Source organism: Dermochelys coriacea, chromosome 2 (genome assembly GCF_009764565.3).
Source record: "Dermochelys coriacea isolate rDerCor1 chromosome 2, rDerCor1.pri.v4, whole genome shotgun sequence".
Classification (NCBI taxonomy): domain Eukaryota; kingdom Metazoa; phylum Chordata; order Testudines; family Dermochelyidae; genus Dermochelys; species Dermochelys coriacea.
Genome location: NC_050069.1, coordinates 189,093,650 through 189,108,874, shown reverse-complemented (window position 1 = coordinate 189,108,874; position 15,225 = coordinate 189,093,650). Strand labels below are relative to the sequence as shown.

Here is a 15,225-nt window from a genome sequence, read left to right as displayed (position 1 = left end):
TGCAATAACATACACACTACAGTGTGGAGCACTCTTAAAAGAATGCAGAGATATAGGAATAATGTATTGAAATGAACACATTTACTCTACATCACATAGTTCCCATTAGGAGACTTTTATGATCAAATTACTATGTGCTTTGTCTTCAAAAAGAGACTTCTCTGGCTTTTCCACCCATAAGCAGAAAAAATACTTACCATACTCATTATCAGTCTCTTGGCTCCGATTTTCTCTCTGATGTACAGCTGCTTTACTTTGGATCTCAGCTCCAATACAATCTATTATTGCCACCTTTTCTGTAACAATATCCTATAATCCTGAACTAGCTAACGCTACGGATAGTGTTTTTATTATTGGGCTGAGGCAGATGCCAACCTAGAAATCTTTCAGATTAGAGCGGGTTGAATTTTTGATTAGAATATGTGTTATGAATTTAGCCCTTTTTTGGCTAGAGATTAATTTTAAATTAGTTTAAGGAATAATTTTCATCCTATGTGTTTTTTTGTGAACTGTTCACTTTGACCAGTTAGTGAGTGATCACATGGTATTGTTTCTGCTTGATGAACACTTTTTAAACAGCTGAATAATGAGTAAGAAAGAACAACAAAAAATGAATTTATGGTACAATTTTTAAAATGAATGAAGGCTTGAGTAAAAATATGTATAGGTTTTGGGTCTCACAATCATTACCCCTGAATACACAAGAGTCATCCAACACTTGCAATGGTATGAACCCACAAATCACAGAGAACCTGGTTCAGCGCTTTTATTCAAGAAAATACTCAAGAATCATTTTGTAAAACTATTTGACCAGTTCTAAAGAATACAGAGCTCTCAAATTATCAGACGGTAAGGGGCAAAAAGGGTGAATACAGATTGATGCGGAGGGGAGCAAGGAAAAGTGTCATCTCTCCATCATGTAGGTAATACTGATTTTTGTAAAGGCCTTGAGGGACAGTTTTCATATTTTAGGTACAGGATCAGATACAAATGTCAGATACTATGTGGACTCAGACAGTTGAAGTAAGGAAACATTGGAGTCTATCTGTATTTTTATTGTAAGTATTATTATAGAACCATAGGGTTAGGAGGGACCACAAGGGTCATCTAGTCTAACTCCCTGCCAAGATGCAGGTTTTAGCTCTCATGGAGAATTGTTAAATGCTTACAGCGCTGAATATTTGGAAATTAAATGGGTCTGAAAGCAAATAAGAGTTCCAGATGTTATTTGCAGAACCACAAGAAATGTTTAGCTGACAAATGCAATTGGTTAACATGGTACAATGGAGAGGTGCGTGCCACCCATCTCTGGTACTACAGGATCAGCAGGGAGACTCCCTCCAAACCCAAAGTGATCTGCAGGGTGGAGTGGGAGAGAGGAGGAAGGTGATGAGGCCATTGACAATTTGCTCTCCAACCCTCTCTCTGTAGGGGCAGGATGTAATCGGAAGAGGGCTGCTTGCAGCCAGAAAAAGGATCAGGTTTCTGAGATCTTCAAAGGAGAGTCTGTTGGCAGCTGACTCCCCGCTTCTACTATTAGGATTTTTCCGTATTTGCACTGAGGATCCCTACCCCTGCCAGACCTCCTAATTAGTTCCCTCTTCCTTCTATAGCATGAGCTCAGTCATATTCAAGGCCCCTTGTATTGTGTGCCACATCAGGCTTAAATTGGGAGGCCTCACTACATAATTCATGCAGCACAGCTGTACTACGTTCTGCACCATTATGCAGCAATGTTAATTGATTACAAAAATCATTTGACAAACTGTGTGGCTCCTAAATCAGCCCTCCTGGGGCTGGGGGTGTGATGGGTGGTGGTCAGGCAGTGGAAAAAGCAACAAAGCTGGGAGGGATTAAGGAAGTAGCTTGTAGAAGGGAATGGCTGCCATCCAGGGCTTTTAAGTGAGGAGCTGCACTACCAGGGCTTGCCCTATTACACCCCCAATGCATTTTCCTGTGCAAAAATAAATGTTTGTCTGTTTAGCAAAACTGAGATGAACACTGAGGTTAACCAGCCTGCAGGGTACAGTCTCAAAATTCGGTGCTGACAAGAGCACTTCTATAGCACCTTTCATTGGAGGACACGACCACTCACCACACAACAAAAACACTAACTCAGGAATCTATCCTTGCAACAAAGCCCGATGCCAACTCTGTCCACATATTTATTCAAGTGACACCATCATAGGACCTAATCACACTAGCCACGCCATCAGGGGCTCGTTCACCTGCACATTTACCAATGTGATATATGCCATCATGTGCCAGCAATGCCCCTCTGCCATGTACATTGGCCAAACCGGACAGTCTCTACGCAAAAGAATAAATGGACACAAATCTGACATCAGGAACCATAGCATTCAAAAACTGGTAGGAGAACACTTTAACCTCTCTGGCCACTCAGTAACAGATTTAAAGGTGGCAATTTTGCAACAGAAAAGCTTCAAAAACAGACTCCAACGAGAAACTGCTGAGCTTGAATTAATATGCAAACTAGATACCATTAACTTGGGTTTGAATAGAGACTGGGAGTGGCTGGGTCATTACACATATTGAATCTATTTCCCCATGTTAAGTATCCTCATACTGTCTTGTCAACTGTCTAAATGGGCCATCTTGATTATCACTACAAGTTTTTTTCTCTTGCTGATAATAGCTCTTCTTAATTAATTAGCCTCTTACAGTTTGTATGGCAACTTCCACCTTCTCTGTATGTGTATATATATATCTTCTTACTATATGTTCCATTCTATGCATCCGATGAAGTGGACTGTAGCCCACGAAAGCTTATGCTCAAATACATTTGTTAGTCTCTAAGATGTCACAAGTACTCCTGTTCTTTTTGCAAATATTAGTTACTTAAGCCTCACAATGCTCGTGGAGGTGGGTGATGTGAGGCACAGAGAGGTTGACCTGTCCAGGGTCACAAACTGAGTCAGGAGAAGAGGTGAGAGTAGAACTCAGAAATCTTGAATTCAAGCCCCCCACCAGATTCAGCTTCGTTGCTGACAGAAATTGTTAGCCACTACCAGGGGCGAAATTATCCCCTGCCTGATCCATGTGTGAAAGTGTCCTCTCTGCCCACATCCCCCCCTTTTGTAGGCAAGGGAGGGCAGCCACTTCTGCAGCAATGCCCCTGTGACATTCTGTACCGCGGGGGAACACCCTAAACCCCCATGTCCATCCTTATAAAATGACTGTGTGGTATCCAATGCAAAGTTTGTCATGTTGGGTGTCTTCGGAAGACTCATGATGCACTGAGCATGGTTGTAATAGTGATGTTATAGTGATTGTTACAGTAATGTGATAGTAATGTTATAGGTTATAATTTCATGTATATAGTTATGAGTCTGAAAATGTGTCTTCATGACTTAAAATAAGCCCAGGCAAAAACTTTCTAACAGCAGAGGGGCAGTTCACACCTCATCAAGGTATGTATGGGACACACCCAGCCCAGACTCACAGGAACAAAGGATGCTGGCCTAGGTAGCAACAAAAGGATCTGTTGGATTCTCAAGTGAGTCACCCCCCCTTCCTTTGGTCAGTTTGGGACTGTGATCAGGTAATTCTCCCGACTCTGAAGTTAGGGGTGGGGGCACAAAGCCAAGAGGGAAGAAAGGACATGATAAAAGGGAGAGACATTTGCCATGCTCTTCCTCTCTCTTCCACCTCCATCTACAGATATCACCACCAAGCAACTGAAGCGCTGATCAAAGGGGAGAGCCTGACTGAAGGGAAACCAGGCAGCCAGTGGTGAGAAGCATCTAAGTTTGTAAGGGCACTGAAAGTGTTAAGATCATCTTAGAATGTGTTTTGATTTTATTTCATTTGACTAAATCTGATTTGTTATGCTTTGACTTATAATCATTTAATATCTATCTTTATAGTGAATAAATCTGTTTGTTTATTCTGCCTGAAGCAGTGTGTTTAGTTTGAAGTGTGTCAGAGACTCCCCTTGGGATAACAAGCCTGGTGCATATCAATTTCTTTGTTAAATTGATGAACTCATGTAAGCTTGGTGTCCAGCGGGCATAACTGGATACTGCAAGACGGAGATTCCTAGGGTTGTATCTGGGACCAGAGATATTGGCTAGCATCATTCAGTTGCACAATCCAAGGAGCAGCTTACATGCCAGAGGCTGTTCGTGAACAGCCCAGGAGTGGGGGTTCTCATAGCAGAGCAGGGTAAGGCTGGCTCCCAGAGTCAGGGATTGGAGTGACCTAGCAAATCACTGGTCCAGATTACACCAGAGGGGAACGTCACAGCCCCCACACCTCTAGACCTGGCAGAGCCCTCTCACCACAGTCTGTATTGAAAGAGAGGGAGGTAACTGGCTGGGCTGAGGAATTGGTGCCTATTGTCACCCCTTGAGCCCTGTGGGCTTTACCTGGAAAAGCTCATATAAGGCTGCTGAGGTCAGGTGGGTGAATCTCTTGGCATGGATCTGTGCAACCAGGTTCCCCAGGGAGTTGCGGGGATGGAGACTAGATAGGGTTGCCAATTTTGGTTCGATGTATTCCTGAAGGTTTCATCACAACTTAATCTTTAATTCCTGGTGACTCCAGGACAATCCTGGAGTGTTGGCAACCCTAAAGACTAGAGGTGAGAGCCTGTGTAGAGACAAACATTTTTTTTAAAACAAAAAAATGCAACTGTAAACCCCATAAAAATTAGCCAGAGACTCAAGGGTAAAAGTACCATATGAAAGTGCTTTTAACTCATTTGTTAATGTTGACTAGATTTCCACTTGACAGTGCCCCTTTAAAGAGAGAAATCACAGAAATGTGTTCTGTGTATGTGATGGATGAAATTCAAATAAAGCCTTTTTATCCCTGCAGAAGGACAGGTACCATAAGCCCTGATCCAGCAAAGCACTCACATATGCGCTTAACTGTAAGTATGTGAGTAGTCCACTGATTTCCCTCACTTCCTAGGGGAAGGCCTCTTGTAGCTGGTGCTCAGGATCTGGCAGAACTGGGCCTCCCTAGTCAATAGTCATAATAAAATTGAATCTTTAGTCACTCTAGCCCAGCGGTTCTCAAACTTAAGTTTCAGAGTAGCAGCCATGTTAGTCTCTAAGGTGCCATAAGTACTCCTTTCCTTTTTGCGAATACAGACTAACAAATTTATTTGAGCATAAACTTTCGTGAGCTACAGCTCACTTCATTGGATGCACCTCAAGTGGGTCACAGCCCAATTTTAATGGTGTTGCCAGGGCCAGCATTAGACTTGCTGAGACCCAGGGCTGAAGCTCTAGCTCCAGTCCCACCTGGAACAACAGGGCTCAGGCTTTTGCCCTCTCCACCACACCCAGGGTGGTATGGCTTGGGCTGCGGTCTCCTCTCCTGCCCCCCCACCCAGGGTGGCCGGGCTTGGGCTCCGCCCCCCTCCTGGGGTCATGTAGTAACTTTGTTGTCAGAAGGGGGTCATGGTGCAATGAAGTTCGAAAACCCAGTCTAGCCCATGAAAAGATAGTTTTGTTACATACATACAGCCAGCAATACAATGTATGACTGTCGTATCATTTTGCATCCATCCATTTTCTCTTCCTCACATATAGCTATCAAATATCCCCTCCCCTTTTATTTTGTTCTTGGGGTTTTTGGGGGCGGGGGCAGGAGGAGGGAACATCAATAAGAGGGCTGGAAAACATGTCTATTACTATTTTTTCTTGAAATTAGTGGGAAAAAACTCCTATAAATATACCTTCTCTTGAAATAAAGAAACTATACACATATATCCCTTTCCCCTCAAATAAATACTCACCATATGTATGGCAATTGCCACTAACACCCACTATATTTTTCTTTATAGTGACTAGGAATAGGGAGAAAGGATGATCTATTGATTGGGGTCTAGCCTAGGACTCGAGGCTTGGGTTCAATGTCCTGCTATGCCTCCCTCTTCTGTGACTGAGCAAGTGATTTGGGGACAGAGTTGTCAAGGGTATTTAGATGCCTAAAGATGCAGATAGGCACCTAGTGGGATTTTTCAAAAGCACCTTGCTCCCTTCAATGGGAGTTAGGCAGCTAAGCCCTTTAAAAAATCCCAACAGGCACCTATCTCCATCTTTAGACACCTAAATACCTTTGGAAATCTGTCCTTTAGTCTCCCTCAGTTCCCTATTCGTAATTTGTGTACATTGTGAGGTGCTCAGATACTATGTTTTCTATCTAAGTACTTTAGATAGAAAACAAAGTTACAAATTGTTGACAAGGTAACTATTTCTGCTCCAGAATAATGATAGTATAATTCCTATTCTTGAATAACGTAGTTATTTTATTCCTTCAGTCATATTGTACTGTCAGTTTTTAATCAGACGTCCTATTGAAATCAACTGACAGCAAAACATGGCCCGCTATTTGGAACAAGACAATATCACTCCATCTTATTTTTCTGGCTAAGAGCTTGATCCTGAATTACTTCCAAATCAGATGGTGTTTTTTTGGTGGTGCTCCAAGGATGAAGCCTAATGTTGCCCATGTTATAGTTACTGTGGGAGAAGAAAAATTATGGACTTGGATTATAGAAATATACATTTTGTGCAGAAGTTTGAGAAAAAGTATCTTGGTTTTTGTTTTATGGAGCTACATATGCAAATTAGTGGTACATTTTAATAAATGGGATAATTCTTTTTTGGAATATTATAATAAACTGTTATGGACATTACTGGAATATCTAAAATATAGGGACTGATCTTGCAGTTGTTACCCTAGCAAAATAACTATTGGCATCAACAGAAGCTTGGCGTATGTAAGGACTTAAGAATCAGGCCCTTAAAGTGGATGAGAAGAAGCAGGAAAAATAAAATAGATTCTGACACCAAAGCTTTCATATAAACCAAGAAAATTTCCCTGGTACAGTATATAGATCTTTGAATAACTGATAGTTGTAGGTATTTCTCATTAAGGTACTAGGCATACAAATTCTAGTTTAGGCCCTATTTATGCAACCCTTACTCTTGTTCACATGAGTAATACAATTGACTTCATCAGTAGGACTACACATGTTGGTAAACAGTTACCAATGTGCGTAAGGGCAGCTCATCAGGCCTTTTAAGAATATCTTTTATGCATCAAACCTCGCAGCCAACTCAGAGTGCAGTGCAAGTGGTGTTTCAGCATCAAGGTTCCCTCCAAGTACTCACTGGTAAGTTAAACAAAAATATAGATAAAATCTATGCAGTCTCCACACGAAATTAGTTTATAGCTCCTGTTAGGAATACACACACTATTTACTTTGTTAGATTAGCAGAATAAAAATGTTTAAGTTACTCAGCGAATGAGCAAATACACAATATACAACTCTTTGCTTTAATTACATTTCAAAAGAGTGCAGTGTTACATTGTGGTAATGAAGACAGAAAACTAATTTCCTTTAGTAGAATGTTAATGAAGAAAAATCAGCACAATTTAATTATAAACTTCAGCCTTAGTTCAGCTTCTTCACAAAGTTTCAGGCAATTATGTCTGTATGTTCTTCTTTTTACATGCACAAAGTTAATCATCGCACCGTGGTGCAAGAATGAAAATGGACAGTTGCTTCTGGGCAGTTTAGCTTCACTCAGCCTCCTGTCCGTGTAGTCTTAGCGTGCTGCAGTGTGTTACTTGGCATATTTCTGAAAGGTAAACTAGCAACCGGCTCCCATTAACAATGTTTATCAGAGAGGAGAGTAAAATTCTTCATCTAATTCCCTGCAGATTCTATAAACTGAACAGCAAATATAATTGCTTTTCTCTACTATAAAGTAAATGGAAAATATACAAATTTGCATCAGTTACTATTGAGATGCTTATAACCCACACCTTCCCAATTACATATATGCAATATCTCAGTACGTCTTTACCTACAAAAGTCTGGAATACAGAAGGTTAGAGATGATTGGTATAATTTGACACATAGGCAGACATTACATCTTCAAGCCTGGACATATCACAGGAGCGTCTTTAAATATATATACATTTCTACCAGGGTTTTTAAATTGTCTGTTCCACTTCTCTACTGATGGCTAAAATGTTCAGGGGAGAGGATGGTCTTTGACAACAGGCACACAAGATATTTATAACAATAAGATATTTCACTCTACATTTTGTTTTAGCATGTGGAGAGACTAGTAATTGTATTCAGACTTGAAATGGTTTGGGTTATGCAGTTCAGAGCACAAGCACCTGCAGCAAATTAATTTGTTGTAGCACATTAATTATCTCCTAGCTTCTATTTAGGCTGCAGCTGTTGCTATTATGTTAATAATATTTTTATAACCACTATACACAACAGGTTACGTAATACTAGAAAATTCTTGGGGTGGGGGCATGGGTGTTTTTGAATTATTATTTTCAGAGCAAATGGGAACAAAATTAAACACACAGGCATCCATCAGGCATTTAGCGTTCTATTTAATAACTGATTTGAAAGAGAATGGGTAACTGAAATTAGAAAAGATAACAATAGACAAAGATGGCGCGTGCAGAATTTGTGAAAGCAAAGAAGAAGAGGGGGGGGAAAGAGAGATAAGAAACACCGCACACCGCAGTGCTGGGTGGTGAGAGTTTGGGTGGGGGTGGGGAAAATGCTGCAGTTTTCATGAAATATAAGGTGAAAAAAAGGCATACAAAGAGTAGGTTTTTCATTGTCTGTAAAATATAAACACAGATGATTCTGTCTTGGTTTGTTCATGCTTTTCACTCTGCACAGCAGGGATGTTCTTAAGAACTTGCCCTCTCGCGAAATTTCACTAAATGGAACCGTGGACCCTGCATGATGTGATTATAATCACACCAGCCATTCTTTTACTAATTTTGTTGTTTAAAATCCAGTAATGCTTCTGTTTTAAAATATATATTTATATTTATCTGTATAGTTAAAACTGCGCGTTTACGTCCTTACAGCAAAGTGCGAGCTGAAGGTATAACTGGCTCTCCTCCCATCTACAAATCTCAATGGCTCAAAAACAATATGAAAATTTTTAGCTAACAAGAAACAGGTTCTGCTGCCTGCAGTCACTGCAATAGCTCACCATGTGCCTACTAACCAAAAGATCAAAAATTAATCGATTTCATGGGCGCCCTGTGTGCTCGGGATAGGAAAGCTACTTTAAAATTTGAATTATTTAAGAATGAATTAGAGGAAAAGACTCATGTTCTAAAACACTCTGGAATGTAAAAATGGGTTTATGTTTTAATCTTATCAATGATTTACTATAATTCTATTATTTTTAGCAGCTGGGGTCTGGAAATGATTTTTTTCCGATGAATTTAGGATTTTGCCGCAGTATACATCTGCAGTCCCAGAATCCTCTGGTAAAATAATCCCTCTTGCGATGGGGAACGCCTTTAACCTTTTCGTGAATGAAAAATCTGCAACCATTTTGAAATAAAAAGGGGAAAAGAATGATGATTTCTAAGAGCTGGAATGATATTTACTCTGCATTGAAAGAACACTGAAAGGAAAACATACTATAAGCGCTTTGTGTCATTTGAGTATCTAGTTGTTGTCTCCATTACTCATACTCTTTCAATGGTGATAGTAAATACTTACTTCTAGAGTATGGTGATAACATATTTCATGCTGCTAAGAAATTCAGAACCAAGATGTAAGATGTACACTGTTTCTTTTGTATAATTAGAGACCTGCCATGAACTAATACTACCACACTGCAGACCTAAATGAAAGTTTTCAGAGCAACTCCCATTGAATTTGCCCAGTGGATTCTTAGTTACTTGCTTGTGTGAGAGTAGCCAACTTTCTAGATTGACAAGAGGTATTTACAACTACTTAGCCTTTGCAGCTGGAAAGAAATCAAAAGATTAAACTGAGCTATGAGATGTACTGCAAATCTGAACTTCTAGTCCAAAAATAGCCTATCTGGAGGTCTGTTAAATGAAACTCTTATCCTGATGTCTAATATTTTCAGATTACATACTAATTAGGAAAATCTGTCCTAATCACTCTTAAAAAAACAGGACTGAAACTGAACATTTTTTTAAAAACACCAACTCAATTTTTAAAGTGTTTTTCTCTCTGGTCACATATAGCATTCTTCTTTCTACAGTACTGACATTTAAAGGGTTACCCATATGAAAAAATGGCTTCTTGTGGATGGAGCTGAGTGGGGGAGAGGAGGTAGGTATTGCACCTTTGTGTCTATTGTTTTAGTTTGTTTGCGCTAGTTTTTCTGCAAGGCTGACTGAACACAGCAATCACACATTCCTTTAAACTAGGAAGGCAAGGTACATAATCAGTAAGAGTCAGACATATATTTATATACATTTTTAAATGAAAACTTGGGTTCTGTGGGATACTAGATGTGAGAAAATTCAAAGAGAACAGGCTTGTGGACTTCTGTTAGTCTTGATCATAATTATCCATGATTAATATTATAAATACAAAGCAATCTGTTTATTAATTTGGTTAGTAGTTAAAATATATGTATTTGGTAAGGGCAAAACTTCCATTTCCGTTTTTTAGTTTTGCAGTATCTACTGCTTAATATGCCAATAATCGGATATGTGATGAAGAATGCCTCAGCTGCTAAATCAGTTAAAGACGTTCAGTTTCTGAACACACCTGAATATAAAGTTAAATTGCTGTATCTTTCAAACAAATTAAGGTGGCTAACAGAAATGTTGCATGTCTCTAGAAGAAAAACATAAAAAATGAAAGATAGTACAGAAAGAACTGTATTGGTCATTGATTACTATTTCAGGTCACTAATAACTATTGTCTAATATTGGAACCCACCTACAAAGTGCTCTATTGTTATGTAATTCAACCAACTACCAGCTGTTTTGACTAGCAATCATTTTCACACTAATTTATTAATGTTTTACGGTCTGCCGTCATTTCAAGAAGATGATCTACAACTAAGATATCTGCAACATTTTTTTTGTCTCATTATTTTACGAGAAAAGCAAACCTAACCAAGATCTCAAACTTGGCTAATTCTTTATTTTTCTTTCTTGTTTAACGTATCTGCTAACAGTAGTATTTACCAAAGGTGGGGTCTGGCTATCGCACTTTGCTGTACTACAGCAAAGTTTTTGTCTTGTATTAATAAATATATTTCCCAACTATGCAGCAAACATTACTTACTTATCCTGTGTCTCAAGTAGAATGTTTGAACACTACAAACATTTGCTTTATTTTTTTCTGCCCTACCATGTATTCCATGAAAAGTGCAAATATCTTTTTATACACCGCACACTTAATTTCAGTGGAAGAATTTTTTTTTTAAATGTCCAACATGCTGCATTGTGGTGTTGCTAAACTGAACAGATAAACACTTCGCATTTTAACAGTATCGTAACTGAGTCTGTAATCTGCACCTAAAACATGCACGGTTAGAAGCTAATTACTTTTTACATCTGTATGGGAAATCAAAGATTCAGGCTCAGTGACTTAAATATATCTTTAATTGCTCATTCTGCTTTGAGTATGTATTAGTACCATTGCTACTTATTCTTTACTATGTGCTTTAAGACGACATAGCTATATTCTAATATCCTTAGCAAGAAAGGTGACCAACTAAATTTACCTTTTTCCATTTTTTTTCCTTTTTAGCTGCTCCCTACTGTGGTGTGGAGTTAAAAATTGACTCTGCAAAAACAATGCCAAGGATGTAAAAAAAAAATGGCTAGGAGATTTGAATACATTATATTTTAAAATGTAACCAGAAGTTCTCCTTTGCAAGCGAAGATTTCTCATTGCAGAAATACACATGGTCTTGCTAGAAGGCTGTTTGACCTTTTTTTGGTTGTTAAAGAAGTCTGCAGTGTAGTCAACTAACAAACAGTACCAAAACCAATCTATTAAAGTACTAATCAGGTCTTAAGAAACTTTAAGAGCTATATATAAAAATGAATTCTGGGGCTGGGAAGACAATAAGTAGACATTGTATATATTCTATTGTTTATTGTAATTCATTAACTGAAGCACTGCATTCTAATAGCCAAGACAAAATGCTTCCCTTTGCTATACCCTATGGTATCACATGGTATTTAGAAACATTTGTAATAAAACAAAGTGATATTACAAGTTAAAGTAAATTGCAATCGTAAGACTTATAGATAGCTATTAAAGCAATGGCTCTTCTCAGCTAGCTCCACAAAACAGAAAGTATCTAGTAAATAGTTAACTGCTCACTAACTAAATACTGCAAAACCAAACCAAATCAAAATGTTAATTGCCTGTGGCTAGATACAAAACATAACAATTCTGAAATAAATCAAGTACAGATTAAATGGCTTAAAATATACAATATTATAACTCCTCTTCAACTCACTATAAGGCAACACAATCTGCTGAAGGCCTTCTGATATTTATAATTTTAAAAAGTTTTTAAACCTCCTTTAAAAGAGGATCATTCCAATGGTCCTCCTCATGTCAAAAAGAAGAGCAGTCCACAGTCCTGAGGCCAAAAGCAAACAGACTACCCTTCCTGGAAAATCCAGGCTCCAACAGCCCTGTCCCCTCAGGCCTCAGGGGGTAGGACAGCACACAAAGAGACTCTGAAAGGTATCTGGGACCATGCAGTGCATCAAGGGCATTTGACTGATTCTGCTGTTGTTATCAAGGACCCAAAGGAATTGCTTGTAGTGAATTTGATAATAACAACACTTTCCACTGAAACAGCACCTTTCATCTAAGAATCTAAAAGGTGGGTCAGTCAGTAATATTATCCCCATTTTACAGAGGGTGAAGCCAAGGCATACCTGATTGATACAGGATTTGCCCAAGTCATGCAGCAAATGCGCTTGGGGGGGAAAAAGGAGTTTCACAAGAACCAAGCTCTTTTGCTGCTAGCCCTCCAACCTAACTCCCACAAAACCATGCTGCCTTAGAGATCTATCAGAAAGCAGAATGAAAAGACCTAATGCAAACTGCCACCGGCCACTACAGTGAAACCTTTCTGCCTAGAGCAGAATAGTTTTTTGAGCAAGAGAAGGCTACCTCCTGCTGGAAGTCAGCCAGGAGTCTCAAGTCTCAACCTTCAGGTCATGATCCAAGAAGAATGTATTTTGCCTGATTCTTGTATTTTGTTTCTATGAGGTTATTGGGGTGGGTCTTTCAGTCAGGGTAATTCAAAGTCGCTTGCTGTGCACAGGAGCTATATGTTAGCAGCAATATATTAGCTAATGAAGTTGGTCCCCAGTACTTCCTTGAAATGGGAGGGGTAAAGCCCTAACTGCAGGATTATGCACACAGCACATAGAGGAGAGGAGCTGTGTTTTGGAGCTTGGACAGCTTCTGGGAGAATGGCCCCAAACAGGGCCAATGGCCGCGATCGCCAGGCTGAGATTGTTGCATGCCCAAAATGGGGAAGTAAAAACCGAGGCCATTAAAGAGCCAATACCTTGAAAGCCCATTAACTTATAACAGTATCTTAAGTCTCCCCCAGGTGAGAGAGCCTCTGCTCTCGTCCTACCCTCGGCTCTACTCTGCGGGTGCCCAGCGTTACCTGCCCGGGCAAAAGCGTGCGAGGAGGGGGATGAAACCAAGGGAAGTCGAGGGAGAGAGGAGGCCGCCTTCGCGTCCCCACGTGGCCTCCTGGCACCCAAGCGCCGCTCGCCATTCCATCCCCGAACCCACCCCTTGGGACGCGCGAGGCGGAGCCTGGGGCGGCGGCGACAGGCCCCAAGGACACGCGGGGCCGACGGAGTCAGGGACAAGGCGCCCTTCATGCCCCGGCACGGGAAATGCGCGAGCGGGAGCAGGGGCGAGCCCTTTCGTTCTTTCCTATGGAGAAGACTTAAAGCATCTTCCCTTCCGACACCAACAAGCATGCCGGTCTGAACGCTCCTCGAGGCGCCGCTGCAAACGAAGTCCATATTTAGGCAGTTTTGTTTGCCTGAAATCTACTTGTCGGTGCCAAATCTCGCGTTGGAGAGCCTGCACAATAATCTCGCCACTGGCAAAATTCGACTGCCTGTTTAAAACCATTCCGCTCGTGCAAGATCCCGCATATAAGGAAAGAGCCGCTATGTGTAAAAATATGCTTTGCTGGTACAGGATCAGTAGGAGCAGAAAGAGCCTATGTGAATTATATCCAGTCAAGATACAAAGAAAGAGGCCCTATTAAAGAGCTGCTGCTAGTGCAATATGATGTACGAACCCCCCGCCCCCGCAAAACCCTATATGAAAGACCCCTATGCAACACCATGGGTCCAAAATAAACACAACAACCCACAAGGTGAATCATACTTTGCTAATGCAACCCATGGATTAAAAAAAATTCACATATTTTTCTAGCCAAGTACGGTGTTGCTGTTTATTTTAACAAAACTCTTATTTGTAACCGTGATCTTGCACTGAAGTAGGTCTCATATTGCCTTTTTTTAATATGTTAAGCATATTCTGCCAGTGCAAGATGGTACAGCAGAAGTGTGTAAAACAGTTTACGATACACAGTCTGCATGCAGAGGCTGAAATACATGTGCAAGATCGCAGAGTGGTAGCTGTATCAGCAAAACACGAGGAGGATACGTGTGGCACCTCAGAGACTGACAAATTTATTTGAGCGATCGTGCATGCAGTGGAAAAGCTGTGTAAGCATAATATTTTCCTGTTCTAAAACTCTTCAGAAGGCGAAAAAGCCGAGTTTTTCGCCCACAAAACCATTGCATAACTATGATACTTTCTTTGGCAACTGCTTCCTGACAAATATTTATAAAGGAATTGCAGAACGCGTTTCCGCCTACGTGAATGAGTCTCATAACCACCTTCCCCAGACTCACTGCCACTAATTGTTTAAAGGAGCGGAGGATAGGAAAGCCGGGCACCCTGTGCATCCACCAGGGCAAAGTGTGTGCGCGGGGGGGGGGGGGGATGGCCCGCTTTTTTGCAAGCCTTTCTCTGAAACTATTAGTTTTGGTCTGTTGTAAATCTGAAAGTTTTCAGTGCTGGCGAAACGCAAAGGAGCGGAGGGATTATTATCGGCACTGGTCTCCACAACAAGCATTTAGGAAACAACATTACACCACTTCTGTAGCTGGTTGCATGTTAAACCCCCTCCCCCCCCCCAGCTCGCAAATCCTAATTTGTTATGGGGGGCGGAGTGTGTGGGGACCCAGATCGCTTCCCAGGAGTTACTGCCCCTTTAAGAACAACAACCGCACCGGCTGCTCCCCCCCCGGCAGCAACTTCTCTCCCCAGCAGGAAGGAACCAGTCCCGCTCCCAACCTCCAGAGGAAGGTGTCTCCCGCCCCCCCCTCTCCCGCCGCCCCCAC

The 15,225-nt window shown here is 40.8% G+C and overlaps 1 long non-coding RNA gene across 1 annotated transcript; it reads right to left on the bottom strand.

The window, feature by feature from the left end:
- Window positions 1–6,898: 6,898 nt before the first annotated feature.
- Window positions 6,899–13,304, bottom strand: LOC122458917. Its single transcript, XR_006279250.1, has 3 exons — window positions 12,950–13,304; window positions 11,535–11,596; window positions 6,899–7,631 (listed from the first exon to the last, which is right to left on the bottom strand). It is a non-coding gene; the product is annotated as an uncharacterized LOC122458917 (long non-coding RNA).
- Between the last annotated feature and the right edge of the window lie 1,921 nt (window positions 13,305–15,225).